Genomic DNA, 18,454 nt, shown 5'->3' with positions numbered 1-18,454 from the left:
AAAATATACCTTAACTTTCTGGGTTTTCTTCCAAAACCTTTCTTTTGTTTCCAGGGTTGGTGAGTTAGTCGCCATAAAGAGAAGTGACTGGGCCTGGAACCATCCTTAAATTTAAGGCTGCATTATTATCAGGTGGGTTGTGGTTGCACTGACAGGGCTATCACTGGGATGTGAGATTGTCAGGGTCCAACTGGTTGAGGAATTCATTTTTACTGTGTCTGCTCAATGAATTACATCATGCTTTCTTCTTGGGAGGAGTCTGGTGCCGCTAGTCCCAAGAAAGCAAACATTAATCTCCTATTACCCCTTTGGCCTTAATAAAATTTACTCAACTGATCCTTGAAGTCATGTGTCATTCTCTCAAATATAATCAACTTTTATCAGTTAAAGGATAAGTGATCTGGGGCCTTTCATGATTAATAATAATAATAATAATAATAATAATAATAATAATGCATGTAAACATGACATTTATCTGTAAAAGCTTTTTTCTGGTTGTCAATGTTATTTGCCTCTGCTTTTCTTTCTTGAAAACAAAACAATAGACACAGTACAAAGCTTCTGCCCTGTTTTCTTGACTTTATTGGTGACAGCTGGCTCCAATAGTGCAGGCATAGGCTGAAGTGCAGCAGCTCAGTGGGAAGATAGCATCACAATGAGAAGCTGTGATCTAGCATGAAAGAGTTGGTGTGATTTCAATGCCAGTGTTTTTTAAGGTAGGACTTATTTTTATTTTTTCCCTTAGGCTAAGAGCTAAAAATGGACCCAGGGACTGATTTAATACAAGATAGAAGTCTAGTCTAGAACATACACTTTTCATGTCTATAACAAAAGATCAGCCTCTTTTCTATGCTGTCAGCATGATCTTAAATTACCATGACTTTTCATTGGTTGCTTCTAATTCCCATGAACTAGATGCAAGAAAGAACAAAGTGTGTTTGGTTTTCACCATCAGAGGGATGTTGGTTGGGGACATATTTTTTAAAACAAAATTAAACAGGGGTGCCTGGGTGATTCAGTCGGTTAAGCATCTGCCTTTGGCTCTGGACATGATCCTGGGCTCCCAGGATCTAGCCCCATGTTGGGCTCTCTGCTCCCTAGGGAGCCTGCTTCTCCCTCTCCCTTTGCTGCTCCCCCCCCCCCCCCACTTATTCTCACTCTCTCTCTCTGTCAAATAAATAAATAAAATCTTTTAAAAAATGAAACAATAAGTGAATGTGACAGTGCTTTGTAACTGTCAAGTAAGTGTATACAAATAAAAATTGTTTTTGTGATAGAACAAAATAAACACTAAATAGAGGCAAGAACAGAATTCTGCCTGTTTTCTTTAATAGAAAGTGAGGCCTTTGAAAACAGACATATTTGCCATCATATTTATCTTTGTAATTTCCCTCTCTGAAAACCACCTCAGTCTTTAAAGATTTTTTTTTTTTTTTTTTTGACACAGAGAGATCACAAGTGGGCAGAGAGGCAGGCAGAGAGAGAGAGAGAGAGAGGAGGAAGCAGGCTCCCTGCAGAGCAGAGAGCCCCATGTGGGACTCGATCCCAGGACCCTGAGATCATGACCCGAGCTGAAGGCAGAGGCTTAAGCACTGAGCCACCCAGGTGCCCCCACCTCAGTCTTTAGATCTCTACCCAACCTGATGCTGGACATACAAGCGATGTTTCTTAAATGACTGCTTGAGTTAATTTAATTAATTAATCTAATTAATTAATATGATAGATGAGGTGCTGGCCTATCAGTCGCAGCAATCCTTGTGCCTGTGATATTTCTCCACCTGTTGTGAATTTGATCATCATCTTCAGAGTACGCTCACCTGGGAACCACATGACAAATGTCTCACCTGGGTAAAGCATCTGATCAGGGCTCAAGTTATTTTATACAAATGGATCCATTAACTTGGCTTTTGTTCTTTTTTCTCATTTTTTAGGCATTTTAAAACTGCAAATAAAAATATCTAAATATAGGAAGTAGAAACAGAGTGTCTTAACTGAGATTTAACTCAATTGGACAAACTCTCAGCCTGGCACTGTGCTTTGGAAATGAAGCTGCAAGTGGGATATAGATGTTGCCCTCTAGAAATCTGCAGAGAAGAGCACAAGAAAGAGAAGATGATATGCACAAAGCATGGTGGGGCTGTGCAAGAAAGAAAGGGTGCTTACTACTGACTGCAGGTGGAGGGTGTTTCTGGAACTTTCCTCAGGGAAGATGACATCTGACTTGAGCCTGACAATGGGGGTGAAGTGCTGAGAGGACAAGACAATCATTACTGTTGAAGAATACTCATTCTCCACCTTTTCCTTTCCATTTGGGAAGGGATTCTACAAAAAGAGTCTTAGCTTCACTGAATTCTCTAAGAAGCATGCTGTACTAACCCAAGGCATTAAAAGCATTGCCCAGAGAGAGCCTAGTGACAAATTTTAGATTTCACTTGCTCCTTTACATTTTAGAGAAAAGCCTGTGTACTACAGTAAAAGCATGGGATTTGGTATCAGACAAGATTGGGGTTCAAATCTCAGCTGTGCCACTTGAGCAAGTTATTTAATCTTTATAAACCTTAGTTCTTTTATTAATATATTAACATTAATAATAAATATATTAAGTGTATTAATATATTTATTAATGTATTTATTAACGTACATTTATTAATGTAATATATTTATTAATGTAGTGGCATTTAACCCATTAGTATTTTATTAGGATTAAATGGTATAATACACAAAAGGGGCTTAACCTAATGCCTTGCTCACAGAAAGCACCTAATAAACATAAGCTATGGTCATTACAAGGAATTCTACCCTCAACTACTATATTCCTCTTCCCTACATCTTGCTAAGGCAAAATGTTTAATTTTATTTTTTTTAAAGATTTTTATTTATTTATTTGACAGAGAGAGATCACAAGTAGACAGAGAGGCAGGCAGAGAGAGGGAGGGAAGCAGGCTCCCTGCCGAGCAGAGAGCCCAATGTGGGACTCGATCCCAGGACCCTGAGATCATGACCCGAGCCGAAGGCAGCGGCTTAACCCACTGAGCCACCCAGGCGCCCAAAATGTTTAATTTTAAAACATGGATTTGGTTTACCAATGTTAATAAGAGGAAAAGGTGATTTGAATATACCCAACTCCTCCATGAATGGAATCATGTTGAAAGCTAAATTGGGGTTACAGTGCCTCCCTCACTACCACAGGAGAAATTCTAAATGGCTGCTTCTCCTTGTTCTCAGCTGCAGTGATAGCTAGGATTGCTTCGCAGGGCCTCACACAGGCCATCTGGGATTACTGTGGAAATCATTAGGCTTGGGAGGGTCCCTGTTGAGACTTGAGCAATCTGTATAAGCTTGGACTCTTCACCAGAAATGTGGCTCATTATGCTGCTAGACTATTAACTATCAACTTTCATTTTGAAATATAAATTCTGCTCTTTTGGCTGCCCCACTGATCTGGTTATAATGTGGCTGTGTGCAATGGAAAAGTACAAAGGGAAAAGATGGGAATTTAAAGACTTACTAAAACTGTAAGAGCAGTTGATGACAACCTGATTTCTACAATCAGGTGAATGCCTTTTGCCGAACATCAATGTTCCAATTTAACCCACTGCCCCAATTTTAACTATGCTTAATTAGGTATGTAATGTTCCTGCTACTATTCATATGGCTTTTTTTCCCATCCACACAGTTATTCTTATTTGGGGTTTCTCTCCTCTTTTCATTTGTTACTCTAATTTATTTATTTTCTTTCATTTAATGTTTTTTTCCCATTTTAGACATGTTTTAGGGGGGAGAGGAGCAACATAAAGAATGTTTTAAAGAATATTATGCTGAGATTTCAGTTTAGCATTACAAAAAAAAAAAAAAATGCTGATTCATCCTAGGGATACACACAAAAAAATCATTGCCAAACAGAACAAAACAAAAACTACAAGTTATGCATGGCACCAAACATAAGATGAATACAATATGCTTCTTATATTAATAAGGTAGTCCTTATCGATGAGGTTTATGTTTGCCAGCTCCTTCTTGTGAAAGCATTATGGGGTTTTACCTAGTTCCTTAATTATAATGGAAGGGACCCAACTATTTTTTTCAATGGGTCTGGCTTGCTAAGGACTAAGAGTTAAACATTTACTACTGATCATCCCTACAGAAAACTACCACTTAAATGAGGGGGATGATATTAGATTTAAATAATAGTTTGCCATATTTCTATATTACATAAAATGCTCCCATACATTTTTTTTTCCAGCATAACAGTATTCATTGTTTTTGCACGACACCCAGTGCTCCATGCAGTCCGTGCCCTCTCTAATACCCACCACCTGGGCTCCCATACATTTAATAGCATTTGCATACCTATCAGAGCCGCCTTACAATGCACTTATTTTGTAATGGCTTTTGCATTCTTAATTTCTTTATAAGCATGGGCCCTTCTACAGCCTCAGTTGGTTTTAGTTTGGCTTCTCTTTCATCTCTCCCAAATTGTTTAATCACCTTCACCATAGGTCCCACACTTTAGGTTGAACCACTACTCATTTCAACATGTCTCTATCTTAAAGTATTCCCTATAACAAACTGATACCTAATTACAGATGGATATCCCAGAGCCATCTTACCTTGTCCTCGGAAAGGTAAGTTTGTCTATTTCCCAAAGGACTCACTGCAACCATAACCCTACATGATCCTTTATCTTGAAATTCAAAGAACTATTTGTGTCTGATTTTGGAAAAATGCCAGTAACTGTAGGAGAAACTATTTTTGCAAAGCTACTTCCTGTGTAACAGCAAAATGTTCTAATTTCTCTGAATCACAATCTCACTGCTGTTTCTTCTTGTATAGTATCCAATCTTATCTTACTTTTATTTTTAAATTCATTCAGTAGATCACTCTAATTCTAAGAACCTTCCAAACAAACCCAACCTAACTAAAAACCCAAGTTTAAATTCTCATACCCAGGCTTCCTTAAATCCACATCTTACCCATATGTTTACACCCCCCTCCAAAAAGAGAGAGAGATTGCTTTATCATCTGCATTGATCCAACGAGACATTCATATCTGTAACTTGCTATAACCATGGTGTACTTATGGAGATTTCTTATTGGGGATTTCTTATGGAGATTTCTCATTCCCATAGTTTGAATGAATCTGGATCTGTATAGTCTACTGGGGTCCATTAGGTATCTCTGATAACTGAGGTATGAAGGCAGCTGGGAGATAGTGAAAAACTCAATGTTAAACTTCCTGTTAGTCTAACTGTAAACATAACTAGTGCCATAAAGAGTTTCTTGGAAGGTATAAATCACAATGTCTTGAGATTCCAAAAGGCTGATATGAGTAATTGTTCTGTGTAGGACCAGACGTAGACAAGGAAAAACACTGGGAAAAAAACAAAAAACAAAAAACACTCTCTCTCTGCTTAGCCAAAGTAAAGATAATCCTTTAAAACTGATTCAAAAGTTATAATAAAGTTGCACCTAAGGAAATGGTCAATCTAATCATTTCTCCAACTCTACTTGATTTTTACCAATCGCAGTTCAAGAATTGAGGAAAACCAGCTGTAGTCACGTGGATGTACTGCCAGTAATCTTACTTTTTATAGCCATTCCTTTATAGAAAAGGTAAATGAGTTTTCCTGAGGAAAATAGATCATAGGAACAGGAATGATGAAGAAAATATTTTTAACATGGCTTCCATTAACAATGATGGAACAAATACCTACTCAGGGCTTATAGTCTTCTTCCTGGATTTGTCCTCAAATAGTCCATCTGCTTCCTTGTGACCCCCAGCCTTTTTTACTCTGCCTTAATCTACTTCCTGTGGTGTCATCATACCTTCATTATTTGCTACTACATTACCTGCAAAATAGCTTCCAGAAATGAGTGCATAGAATCTTGTGAATCAAATTGGATTTAAATGGGGGAAGGGAGGGGCACCTCTGTGGCTCAGTCGGTTGAGCATCTTCCTTTGGCTGGGGTCCTGATCCCAAGGTCCTGGGATCTAGCCCAGCATCAATCTCCCTGCTCAGCAGGGAGCCTTCTTCTCCTTCTGCCTCTCCCCCTGCTCGTGCTTTCTCTCTCTCTCTCTCAAATAAATAAATAAAGTAAAATAAAATAAATGGGGAAGGGACCTTTAAGTTACATTCAGTTCCTCCAGATAGATAGATACTTATATAGATACTCAAAAGTCAATCTTTCCATTATTTTGGATTAAATCCAGAACTAAAGAAGATGCTATTACCTAAGAATCCCCAAAGCTCTAATATCTTAAGTCAAAGTTGCAAAATCTGACTCCAAGAGGTAATTCCAATATAGTTCAATGTCAAATATCCACACTGACCTAGATCTCTTACCTGATGAGCTCACCTATAGAACATAAAAGTCTTTTATGTAGTATTGAATATATATACACTCATTTAATCCTTCCATATAATACATGCTACCAACCTTTGCTGCTATATTTCTATTTCAATCTCTAAGTAACGGTCACTGCTAACTAAATTTAGTCTTTCTGAAGGAGACTTGTGTAAGGTAATGATTGATTATTCAGCATCTATTTCTCAAGCAAGATGGGAAAGACTGTCTGCTATCTTTTAAAATGTGCATTGTACATCCATTAATGTGTTCTCTTTGTGCATCAACTTCTGTAAGAATTCTGATGCATCTCACCTATTACCTTAATTCTAGTGGAAAGAATAAGCCAGATGCTATGTCTATGAATTAACTATTTACTGCCCAGCATATCCAAAATAGTATACACTGCTACGTTAATAATCATTTTAAAATTATCCTCAAAGCATTGTGAGGCACCTGATTTTTTAAAACCTTTTCCTCCTCTTTTGCTCACACTTGTAAAAAGAGTTACACATACATAATAAACATTAGTGACCTTTGCAGTGCCCATTGGCTAAAAGAGACATTGTCCTCCCTCATTACTGCACTACACTGCAATACATCTTCTGCAACAACCATTCTCACATGTTCTTTTCCAGAGAAGAGTTAAAATATCAAAAAGAGAGAATGAGAAGAACATCAGAGACCAATAAATGTTCCACAAAGCTTGTGTTTTTTTTTTGCATGTTGGCTGGGTATCTGCATAACTAATAATGCCTACTGTAGCTCTGTAGTGACCAGAAATTCCTATCAAGTGACATGATTAAAGGGATAAGAAGTGGTAAGTGACTTAAAAAAAAGAGTGTAATACTATTTTTCATGAAGTATGGTCCATGGACCATATACATAAGGAAAACAAATGATTGCAGAAAATTCAGATTCTTGGATGTCATCTCAGAACTAATCAATCCTAGTCTCCATGGGCTGTTTCCTATGTTTTTGGCAGGCTTCCTAGGTGACTTATAAACATACTGAAGTTTAGAAATACTCTATGGGTGTGGTCAATGAGTAATATTATGTTTGCTGAAGAAGGCTACCCATAGCACTTAGTTAATAGTGTTAATAGGTATGAATAGATAATAACAATATTTGTAAATAGTGTTAGTTATGTGCTATTAAAAAATTAACAGTCATTGGATAAGTTAGAGGAAGAAAAGTGATTATGCAAAACACTTCTCAAACTTTACTGTGCATACAGATCAGCTGGGGATCTTATTGAAATGAAGATCCTGATTCAGTAGTTCTTGGGACTCTACATTTCTAACAAGTTCCAAAGGGGATACTCCAGCTGTTGGTCTCTGAATCACAGTTTGAGTAGCAAAGATTAAGGAGGTTTAAAAGGTTTAAAAGAAAGTTCCCAAGAACCTCTGGTGAATAGTTACTTCAAATAGTTATTTGAAGCATAAAAAAAACCTGTAACTATCTGAAGTATAAAAAAATGCATTTTACTGAACAGACTCCATAATTTCAAGTGGAAACCCTAAAGTTATTGTTCAATTTGAGGTCAAATATGAACACCTTTGCAACTGTTTCCTACCTACCTATGTTCTGTGTGACTTCCCACCAGATGTGATTTCAGTTGGGGGAGCCATAAATATAAAGATTTATTTATTTATTTATTTATTTGACAAAGAGAGAGAGAGCGTGCACACAAGTAGGCAGAGAGGCAGGCGGGGTGGGGTGGGGAAGCAGGGTCCTTCTGGAGCAGAGGGCCCCATGCGGGGCTCGATCCCAGGACCCTGAGATCATGAACTGAGCTGAAGGCAGAGGCTTAACCCACTGAGCCACCGAGGCACCCCATAGGGAACCATAAATATACACCATTTCTTCTTCTAGAAGGGAAAATAAACCCATTTCAAAAATGTCTGCAGAAATCACAGCATTTTATGGAGGTGAATATAAAAGAGAGTGCATGGAGGCGCCTGGATGGATAAGTGGGTTGAGCCTCTGCCTTCGGCTCGGGTCTAAATAAATAAAATCTTTAAAAAAAAAAAAAAAAGAGAGTGCATGAAATAATTTAGGAAGAATATGACCCTAAGAAGATGGAAGGTAATTGGCATCAATAAATTGATGAGTTGAAGATGGGAGGTAATTAGTATCAATAAATTGAGGAGTTGACCAATATAAACTAAAATAATAATCAAAGAATTAAACTTATATGAGAGGAATTGTGCTAAGAATTGCACAGTGATTTTAAAATTTAATCCCCAGTCTTATGAACAAAGTATACTTTCCTATATTTTATTGTTCATAAAATAGGGCTCAGAGCTATTTTCCTAAGATCACACAGCTGGTCAGGGAAGAATCAGTCTTCAATCCCAAGTCTTCAATCCTTTTATTATATCAAACTGCCTCCCTCCAAAAAAAAAGAGAGAGAAAGAAAAAGGAAAGAATAGGAAAGCAAAGGAAAAGAAGAAAAAAGAAAAGAAAAGAGTACACCTGGGTGGCTCAGTCAGTTGAGCATCTGACTCTTAATTTTGGCTCAGGCCATGATCTCAGGGTCATGAGATCAAACTCCACATCAGGTTCCCAGTTTAGTGGGGAGTCTGCTTGAGAGTCCCTCTCTCTTCTCCCTCTATCCTCCCCTCACTTAAACTATCTCTTTCTCTCTCTGTGTCTCTCAAATAAGTAAATAAATAAATAAATCTTGAAAAAAAAAGGAAAAAAAGAAAGAAGAAAGACAATGATACTAAGTACTATTAGAGTTGTCCATTACCCCCATGCCTTTCAAAGAGTATGCATTTTACATGGGGATTGATATTGATTGCTGCAAGGGTAAAAACTGATTCCTACAAGCAGATAAAAAAAAACCCTTAGTTGTTACAATGGTTGAGGGCTATGGTGCATAAACAGATGAAAAGTATATCTGTGGTATCAAAATATCATAGGGGATAAAGGAAGTGTTTAGGAAAAAGTCCTAAAAGGGCTTTTGGTGGGGTTAGGGGAGGGCAGGAAGAGGACAGTGATTTAAAAAAAAAATTGAGAAACACATCATAGAGGGTGAAGTTCAACCTCAAAAGAAACACAGACTTCTTTCAGCATTGCCTCAGACAATAGTGATGACCCACAGATTCTAGCATATGGGAATTATCCATCACCAACTAAGGAAAATGCAACTCGCAGGGTGGTAGATGACTCCATATTGAGGCAACCATGTTAACCATTCATATGGCTGACAAGGCTAATGTGGAATTCTGCTGCATTCCACAAACAACTTATTCAGAAAAGAAAAAAAAAATGTAAGCAGTAAGGAAGGAAAAATCTGATAGCACTATTCTTTTAGTAAGCACCATTTACCCAGTAAAACCAGAATATTGTCTACAGTCATCAGAGTTCATCTGAGCCAACTATCTACCCAAGAGTACCATAAATCCTCTGTTAACTTAGTACTTTACAAGGAAACAAAAGGGATTAATTAATTGATACCAACAGATCCCACACGATACAATGAGAATTACATGCATGTTTTAAATGATTTAGATATGAGCTAGAATAGCTGAGCATGAATGGAAAGGGGTGGGAGTATGAGTTCTTGATGCTGAGGTGCTTTCTGGCAAAGAATTCTTTGTAAGGAGAGACGGAAACAGACACATTCATGTGGCTCATTTACAGCACCATATTCTGGAAGGATAATTGTGAATACAGGTTATTATCTGTTCCTCAGCTTATTCTCCTAACCTGGAGCCTCAGAAATAAAAATGAAACATAACAAAACAAACAACAACAACAACAACAAAAATGATGGTCTACAGATTCTGAGTGAAGGAGTCCATTCTGGGGAGAGAAAGCTGCCGGTTAGATGGAAAGAACTGCTCTTCACAAGGAGGATAGGATGAGATGTTCTAGAGTCCATACACAGGAGTATGGTACCCATACTAGGAAGAGGAATTCTTTCTTGTCTAGCACAAAATGCTGGCTGATCTTGCTGCGTCAGGAGGACTGATGCATCAGTGGTACAGCAATATTTTTGGCAGTGCGGAAGAGCTTCAGAACAACATAGTGTTGGCATAGCACTGTTTGGGCAAGCCACAGTGGAAAATGGTGTGAATAATAGTGGTAGCACTTTCAAAGGGATCCAAATGCAACAGACATCACCTAACAAAGGCAGAACGAGCATAGAAGAAGAGGAAAACAGTATATTCCCGGGAACGGGGCCTGTGAACCCAATGAATGAAGTAACTCTGGGAGTTCTACAAGAAAATGGGGAGACTTGGACTGTAGCTGGGAGATCTTGTCACAAAAGAAGGTAGAAGAAAAGATACCTAGGTACCTATACTCCTATACTCTCATGGTGATGTTATTTATTTTTTTAACTCATTAGGTTGGTCTGTCTTGGCCATGGGCAAAATGAATCTTATATAAAAACAAGCTACAAATAATATAGAGAGCATTTCAGAGAACTTCTCTCCTTCTCTCTTGGGGTTATTGGACATAACCTGGGATAAATGTCTCTCAGCTCTGGTCTACACCACTTTCTTTCACCAACCAGATTTTCAGCATCTGCTCACACACTTCTGTGCCTCCCACTGTCTAAGTACTACCCTTTATGAAATGGATTTGTAATTTCTTGAGTGAAAGGCCCAAAGGGAAAAAAAAAAAAAAGAAGTCTGTATCACCCTCCCCTCCCGCCACTCCACCTTACTGTCTTTCAAAAGGGGAAACATCATTTTCAGGTTTTGCCACTACTAACCTTTATTTTGCTCACTGGTATTAGAGAGGAGGAGAAATAAGGTCAGAAACTGAGATGAGACAGAGTGCTCTGTCTTTCATGTGAACAGATGAGAGAGAAAGGAGAGCAAAGAAACGAGGAAAAGAAAAGAAGGGAAAAAGATAAAGAAAAAGAGATCACCAGAGTGGTTATAGAAGCTGCTATAAACATAAAAGCTACAATTATAAAATTTCTAGAAGAAAATCCTGGACAGACACTTTGATACCATGAGTAGGCACAAATTTTGTAAAGAGGCCACAAAAAGCAATAACCATAGAAGGGAAAAATATAAACTACACTTCATCAAAATTAAACCCTTCTGTTCTTCAAAAGACATTATTAAGAAAATTAAGCAACATTAATGGAGAAAATGTTTGTAGCATGTCTGTATGACAAGGATTCAATTGCAGAATACATAAGAAAGTCTTACAATTCAATAATTAGAAAACAATCTTTTTTTAAAAAGGAAGATTCTGCTACATACTACACATACACACACACACACACACACACACACACACACATACAGGTGACCAATGCCACTTGAAAAGAGATATTCAACATCATTAGTCATTAGTAAAATGCAAATAAAAGCCCCCCACAGGATACAACTAGAATGGCTAAAGTAAAAAAGAACAAAATACCAAATATTAGTGAGGACATGGAGCAACTAGAACAAAAGCTATAGGTAGGACAAAATGGTACAAACACTTTGTAGCGTAATTGGGCAGTTTCTTGTAAAGTTAAATAATAACTTAACTATATTAAATAATAACTTACTATATTACCTAAAAGAAATAAAATCATATGTCCAAAAAGACTTATGCATGAAGGTTCATAGTAGCTTTTCTCAAACAGCTAAAATTTGGAAATAATGGAAACATTATTGCAACATTACAGTTGGGAACAACTATAGGAGAATAGATAAACAAACTGTATTTTCATGAAATCAAATACTACTCACCAATGTAAAAATATGAACTTCTGATACAACCAGGATGAAACTCAAAAACATTATGCTGAGCCAAAGCAAACAGACACTACAGAATTATATAAAGTTGTATGGAGTTCTAGGACAAAGCTATGCAAGCTTCTAAATTACTTATGTGGTTCTTATTATATTTATATTTGACAGAGATGTTCTGGAACAATAAAACTGATTAGATCAGTCGTGGGGTGCATGAAGGTCTGACTGCCAAGGAACATTTGTGATCTTTCTGTGGTGACAAAAGTGTCCTACTTCCTAATTGAGATTGTTGCTACTCAGGTGTATGTATTTCTTCAAACTCAGCAAACTGTGTACAAAGAATGTGTGTGATTTTTAATGTAAATTTCACTTCTGTGAAGTTGACATAAATAAACAAACTAGACAATTTCAGATAGTGATTAGAGCTGGGAAAGAATCAGAAGAGAGTCAGAGGACAGAGAAGGGGAGTGGAAGTGGAGAAATTGACTTTGCATGCCATGGCCAGGGAAGGCCTGGACTCAAATCCTGACCATGACAACCAGCCAAGAATGCAAGGATCTGAGCATGAGGGTTCCAGACAAGGTGCAGAGGTCCTGAGGCAGCAACAATCTTGGCATGTTCCAGGAATGGACTGAAGGCTGGTGGTCTGACTGAAACTCAGTGGAAACGGAAGAGAATAGTAGAAGATAGAAGTCAGAGCGATAGGTCATGAGGAGCTTGAACTACCTGCATACTTCAAATGTAATGAGAAGTCACTGGAGGATGTTAAACAGGGAAATAACATAACCCAAGAGACTATTTTTAAATCTTACTGTGATTCTTTTGTGGGATTTTTTTTTAAATGCTAGGTGAATGTAAGGGGATCAAGAGAGAAATAGCAAGTGGAGGTAAGAAGCTACAGACACTGGGGCTTGGTCTAAGGCAGCAGCAGAGACAGTGACTTAGAGAAGTTAGGGTATATATTTAGAGGACCTTCTGGTGCTTGTGATTGAGGCTAAAGGAAAGAAAGGAGCCAGACAATGGCCACCAAATTCAGTTCTAGATCTGCTGGGAGTGTGATGGTGCCATTTGTGGAAATAATGAAGATTTGGGGAAGAAAGGTTGTGGAGAGTGCAAATTAAGTATTTCAACATATATGTTGACTACCTGGAAACATTAGGGCTGGAGATTTGTGTAGGTGTTATCCTCACACAGATGGCATTTGAAACTGGGATTCAAAGATCTCTTCTCTAGAGGAAAGTGAAGAACATCAACGCCATAGGTAGAATAACAGATCTTCAAAGATTTCCAGGTTTTAATCCACAGACTCTGAGAATATGTTACCTTACATGACAAGAGGGGACTTGGCAAATGTGAGTAAATTAAAGACCTTAACATGGAAAGACTTTCCTTGATTACCTAGGTAAGCCCAACATAACCACAAGAGGCTTTCTAGGTGGAGAACTTTTCTTGGGTATAATCTGGGGGGGGCGGAGCATGTGACTACAAAAGCAAGTTTCTGGGCAGATTTGACATTGCCTGCTGGGAAGATAGAGGAAGACATCAGCAAGCCAGAATGCAGGCAGCTCTGGAAGGTGGAAAATACAGGAAAATGTTTGCCTCCAGGAGTCTTCAGAAAGGAACATAACCTTAATGACACCTTGTTTTTAGTCTGAGAAGAACTGTGTCAGACTTCTGAACAGGAACATAATAAGTTTGCCGTCTTCAGTCACTAAATTGGTGGTAATTTTGTACGGCAACAGTAAAAAATGAAATATAGGGAAGGACTCAGTTTTGGGAACTTTTAATATTTTAGAGGTCGACACAAAACGGTCAGCAAAAAAGCCTGCGGACATGGAACCAATAAGAGAGTAAGAAATCCAGGACAGAGTGGCATCATGAAAACCAAGAGGAGAAAGAAGGGATGACTGTTAACAAAGGTGCCCAAGAGTGGCAAAGTACAGTGAGGGCAGGAAAGTGGACATTGGATTCACCTGCGTGGAGGTGGGTGCTGCTCGCTGATGTAGTTTCAGTTTCACTAGTGGAAACAGAAACCTACTTGAGCGAAGAACAGTGTGTGAGAAGTGAACTGTGTATGATGATTACCCACAACTATTTTAATGTGTCTTCTTGTGAAGATGAGCAGAGAGCTGGGGCCTCTATTTCTAGCTGGGACCACTGGATAGATAGCAACCTTGGGAGAAAAGAAGAATAGTGATGGGAGAAACTATTAGTTCAGGTGTGAACACGTTGTATTTGAGGTGCCCGAGGGTGGAGATGTCCAGGAGTCACTTGCACATGTCTGTTTGCAGCTTGGGATTCACGGTGGACCTAGAGATAAAGAGATAAGGCTTCCGGATCACAGAGAGAGAAATGTGCATTTAAGCCTCAAGTGAGCATATGAGGTCAATCAGAGAGACTTAGAAATAAAGGGCAAGGGAAGTAGCTTTATGTATAAAAACAGAATTAGCCTGCATGGAAATTTAGAATTTATAAAGTGGACGTATATGATCTGCCTGAAAATGAGGGGAGAAAAAGGTATTGACGTGTTTTTAGAAGCACACTTCAGAACTCTGAGATAAAAAGTGAATGATCAATAAATTACAAAACTGGTGCTGAGGCAAGATAAAGTAGCTTCAGCTATCAATATAGCTGCTGGAAGCCTTATTTTACTAAAGGTAGAGCATCAAAACGTTCTCGACATACCCTGCTGATAGTTTCATGGCTCAAAAGGCAGAGCGATGAAGGCAGAATGAGAGCACTTGCTGCTGGCACCTAATTCTGATCAACAATGAGAACTGATGGGAACCTGGGGAGAAAACGATTATGTCATCTTTAAGTTTGTAACAACGTAAGAGAAAAATAATATTGTGCAGTTATTAAAGGTCTACCTCTAAGGTGCAAATTGCTGGGCTTCAATTCTACCTCTGACACCAGCTGGATGGACTGAAGCGTGCGTGTAATCACTCTATGCCTTAGTTTCCTCTTCTGCAAACAGGAATGATCAAAGTACTTAATTCATGGGATTGCTGTGATCATCGAATGAGTTACTACTTATTAAGTATTTAGGACAGCACACAATAAAAATATTCAGGAAATGCAAGCTAATAATATCAATAATGATATCAACTGATGTGTACCTTCAATTTCAGGGAAGTTATTTTTGAAGAATTTGTAGAGAAAGTGGATTTTCTAACACGCAGAGGATGGGTGATGAAGTTTTCAGGAGATGATTCCACTTCACTAGGTGTCAGAGGATATTCACTTATGACACCATCCAGATCATCCAGCACTGGAACCAGGGCTTGTATGGTAACCTGCCACAGTCAAGAGAAGGAAGCCCAGCACTGATTTAAAGTCCTGTATTTTCAAAGGACCAAATATCAACATGAGGGAACCAAATTCAGTCAGTGAGTCTCAGGTGCAAGGTTGGGGTAGAGACATGGGACAAAGCTTAAAGATGAAGAAATGAGTGAACTCTGGAGCAGAAAAAGAAGTGACAACAAGGGTGGAGGAAGCTGAAGGGCCCCTGATAGCTAACACCTGGGACCTCCTGTTTCCAGAGCCTGTTTTATGTCCTTAGCCATATGGTATGACTAAGGATCATGTAGGTTTTGAAATTCAATAAATTAAATTCTTACTATGTGGTCACAAAGATTCCAAGACAGAGTGGAGAACACTATTGGGAAACAAGAAAAATACAAAATAATTTGTCTTTTACTTCACATACATCCGTAACCACTCCTCCCCCCAACACACACACACATATATCCACCCTATAAATTGGTGACAGCAGGGTTTAGAGCTGTGGAAGATACTTGTTAACAAAGGTAAAATTGGGACATCTGGGTGGTGCAGTTAACTGAGCATCCAGCTCTTGGTTTTGGCTCAGGTTGTGGTCTCAGAGTTGTGAGATCAAGCCCTGGTGGGGTGCTCAGCATGGAGTCTGCTCAAGTTTCTCTTTCCCCTACACCCTGTCTCCCTCCACACCTCCCCGCTGTACAATCTCTCTCTCTCCAGGAAATAAATAAATCTTTTTAAAAAAAGTTGATATCTGAATGCCAAACCTGAGAGGAAATGAAGTGGAAAAATAAACTTATTATAGGTATGATGGTGACCTTTATGTGTCAGTTTGACTGGCTATGAAGCACCCAGATTAAACACTGTTTCTGGGTGTGTCTAAGGAGAGTGCTTCTGGATGAGTTTATCATTTGAACTGGTTGATTCAGCAAAGTAGATCATCCTCCTCAGTGTGGGTGGGCACCATCCAATCAACTCAGGGCTTGAGTAAAACAAAAGGAAAGGCAGAGGAAGGAGGAATCCTGTCTTTTTCTTGCCTCACTGCTTAGCTGGGACATCTCATCTCATCCCCTCCCGCCCTCCTCATACTGGGACCTTCACCATTGGATCCTCTGGTTCTTGGGCATTTTTGGTTGCACTGAATTACTACCACTCACCTTTCTGGGTCACCTGCTTGCAGATGGCAGATTGAGGGACCTCTCAGCCTCCATAATCGTGTGGGCCAATTCTTTATTTTTTTCTATATATACTACTTCTGCTTCTTGGGAGAACCTTGAGAAATGAAGTGGATATAGAATAAAGAATGAAAACTGGAGGTCTCTGACTGAATTCATCTCACTAAATTTTGTTATTTGTGATTTACATGGGGTATTGACCTGAATAAAAAAAATAATTGTTAACTGTTTACATTAAAATTCTGGAGAGATATCTCGGTCACTCCCGTTCTTTTTCTCCTTAATACACACACATTTATATTTTCAGCATCTTTTAAAAATCAGAGGATTTTTACCAGAATGAGCCATCAGTCCTGTGAGGCAATCAGTTGGAAGTAGATGAGGAACACCTGCCCTCTTGGTAGATGGGCTCTGGGCTCTCCAATTCTTTACCTTTTACTAGGTGGGGCACTGTAGGTTTTGATTTTGTGAAGCATGGTCAAACACTGAGAGCCAAGGAAAAGAGCATAATACCCAAAGCAGTTGGCAAAGAAGGAAAAAGTACCAAAAAGAGAAAAACAGTTAGCAACTGTAGTCTGCGTGTGTGATGGATTAGTGTGCTGACCTGGCTTCAAGGGCCACAAATACAAAACCCTTTCCCAAAGGACACATTTGATGAGGTCACATTGTAAAAGAACATCAGAAAGGTTTTCAAAGAGAAGGAAAGGACATAAAACTAAACATTAAATCAGAAGATCAGTTAGCATCTCTAAGGAGGTTGAATACTCAAAGCAAATTCAACTTTGCGAAAACTTTCTGAAGACAAAATGGTGGACTGTTTTCCTTTTTGCTAAGTTCTGAGAAAGAAGGAAATGAAGGAAGGCAATCTGCTGGTAACAGATGGCACACACAATGCTAGCAGACGAAAAAAAGCAAACAAGACTAATCAACTAACTCCTATTTAGTTTTCATCTTCTCCAACCAGGCAAGTGATCTCCAAAGTAGCAAAAGGAGAGCAAACATGGTTAGGAAGAAAATGAAAACCAAGATAGGCAAGGAAGTAGTGTGAAAATATAGAGCTGTTTTAATTCTCCAGTCTCAGAAAAATTACATCTCAGGGAGTGAAAGAGCTAGAGTTTTGATTATAAAATCACCACAATATTTGAGAACACCCAGAGATGAAAGAAATTAGAAGTGAAAGAAAAGCAGTTTTTTTCTTCCAATTATTGACATTTATTTTCTCTTTGTTAAGATAATCCATGTTGGAAATTGGAAATTTAGAATGTACAGAACAGTCATAGGAAGCAGAAATCACCTATAATTTCCCTTATAATTATATATTCTTGTCATATTTTCTTTTTGAAATTTCATATGCATTTTTACATAGTTGTGATAACATAGCACAATTGTTCATCAGGCTTTCTTGACTTCAGAATTAAATCAAAAATATTCTTCAGTGCAATGATAATTCTTCAAAAGCATCTCTTAATTACTGTATTATATATATATCATGATATATGCATATCATGCATATGATGTAATACATAATTATTAAATTATATTAATAATCTGTGGTTACTAAACTATAATAAATTAGTGCTCTTCTTCAGTGATATTTGTTTCTAATTTTAGATTGTTGTAAAGTGTGATGAACATCATTACATATAAATATGTTACTTTTTTAGATTTTTACCTTAGCGTTCATTCCTTTACTATAACTGGGAGTAAAATGACTATGTAAAATGTCTCTATGTGAATTATTTAACTGCTTTCCAGAGTTTGAGAAACTTATGTGAGAATATCTTCCCATGGCATCTTCAAAAAATTGACTATCACAACTACAAAAGATTTTGCAACTTAAAGGCTAAAACAATATCTTGTTATTTTGGTTTGCATTCTTGGAATCTCAGTGAAGAAGAGTTTTGATACTTTTATTAACCACTTTTATTCCCCCATCATTAA

Source organism: Lutra lutra, chromosome 1, assembly GCF_902655055.1.
Source record: "Lutra lutra chromosome 1, mLutLut1.2, whole genome shotgun sequence".
Classification (NCBI taxonomy): domain Eukaryota; kingdom Metazoa; phylum Chordata; class Mammalia; order Carnivora; family Mustelidae; genus Lutra; species Lutra lutra.
The sequence above is the reverse complement of the archived record's forward strand: the minus strand, read 5'-3'. Positions refer to the sequence as shown.